Source organism: Sceloporus undulatus, chromosome 3 (genome assembly GCF_019175285.1).
Source record: "Sceloporus undulatus isolate JIND9_A2432 ecotype Alabama chromosome 3, SceUnd_v1.1, whole genome shotgun sequence".
NCBI classification, from domain to species: domain Eukaryota; kingdom Metazoa; phylum Chordata; class Lepidosauria; order Squamata; family Phrynosomatidae; genus Sceloporus; species Sceloporus undulatus.
In genome coordinates this window covers 262,745,533-262,747,315 of record NC_056524.1, presented here as the reverse complement: position 1 = coordinate 262,747,315, position 1,783 = coordinate 262,745,533, and the positions used below count along the sequence as shown (strand labels likewise).

Below are 1,783 nucleotides of genomic sequence, written 5' to 3'. Positions count from 1 at the left end.
GGGGGGGGGGAGAAGAATCACAGGGGATCGCCTAATCTTTATCTCTTTGCTCAGGCGAGGCTTAAGGAAATGTGACACTCGCCATCCGACATCCAACTAAAGTGTCATTTTTAATATATAATAAATACATGAATAAATAAGGAAGGGAGAAGTGGTGCCCGTGGAAATTTCGGTGAATTAAAAAATAATCACTAAAAAATCAGAATCAAGAATTGCAGGTCCAAAAGCAAAGAGAAAGTACAGGGGAATTATATTTTGAGGAGAATTGTATTTTACTCTCTGCCTGTTTCTATCCTTCAGAAAAAAAGTGCTGGAAGGGAACTGGAAAATGCTGCCTCCTACGTGATGGAAGAGTGTGTATATTCCCCCCCCCCCCCAAAGCCCTTCCGGATTTGCATACATAACCTTTTGGTGTGGGCTTTTTTTTTCTTTCTTTTTTTCTTTTGCTCAGCAAATTTTACTGCGCTTCTAATGTCATTTCCACATTCACTAAAAGGAGAAGAGATGCAACACATTTCTCTTAAATGATGATGATGAAGAAGAAAAAGATAGAATGAAGAGGAGGAGGAAGAATTTGCAGGTTCTACTCTTATTAAAATTTGGAACAGAAGCGAGAAAAAGTTGGTCAGATATATCAAAATCCCTTTTGTTTGACTGCACTGACCCCCGCGGCCAGGCTTCCTCCTGAGCTTAGTTTTTCCAAAGATCAATTCCCACTTCTGCTTAACAGCCAAAGAAAATACCATATTTCTTGAATAAAAAGTTAAAATTTAGGGTAGTGGAGGGGAAATCTTTTTGGAAACTTTGGAAACCTGAGGGACTGGGGGGGGGTCTTATTATATTAATCCAAATGTAGGCAACATGCAAGCAATTCCTCCAAGTTTCTTGTGCATTAAGGGAGGCCTGAGATGGAAGGGAAAGGAGGCTCTGAATTTCACACAATAATCCCACCTTTCCGTCCAAACAAGGCTGGGATGGGAATCTTAATCGCGGGTTTAAAGGGTGGTAAGGGGCCAGGGATAAACTGAACTTCATGCAAATGGTCCTAGGACAGGTTCCTAAAGGTCTCTCAAAGGCCCTAGTCTTTCTCTGAGGAAGATGGATTTTAAGCCTTGGAAATAAATGCTTTCTTTTAAAGAAATGCCTTTCTTTAAAAGGCTTAAAATCCAACTTCTTCGGAGAAAGACCAAGGCCTTTGAGAGCAACAGCTCCAAGGGTCAAGGACCGGCCTGGGATGCCTACCATCCAACATTTTCTATGAAAGAAGTGGGAAAGAAATGAGGTCTGGACCCCTTCCCTGCAGCTTTGGGGGAAAACGGATTGGGAGGAAATTTCAGCAGGAGGCAAGGCGATTTGGGATCTGTAAAAGAAAACCTCTTTCCAGTCCAGATCCCTCTTTCCATAAATGACCTCAGCATTCAGCAATATTCAACAATAAAGGGCTACTTTAAAACAAACATATATAAAAATAAGTAAATCAATAAAGCGGACACTGGCTAGCTAGTCACCCCGAAATCAACAACATTCAAACATTGGCTCCTTGAACACTGAACAAAAGTGTAGCTTGGGCCCCTAATAGTCTACTCAGGAGGCTTTTAACACACCACCAACAACCACAATTTTAATTAGTCTAATTTTTGGATTTGTTGCTCCTCAGCATCATCCTGGGGCCTGCTTTATCCTCGCACTTCAGACCTAGCATTACAGTATTTGGAAAATAAAGGCAAACACTTGAAATTAGGTCTCCCAGAGTTCCACCGCACGAATTCTAATAATACGAATG

The 1,783-nt window shown here is 41.3% G+C and overlaps 1 long non-coding RNA gene across 2 annotated transcripts in view; it reads right to left on the bottom strand.

The window, feature by feature from the left end:
• LOC121926720 overlaps positions 1 to 1,783 on the bottom strand; it is a 201,375-nt gene that overhangs the window by 118,640 nt on the left and 80,952 nt on the right. The window lies entirely within an intron of this gene.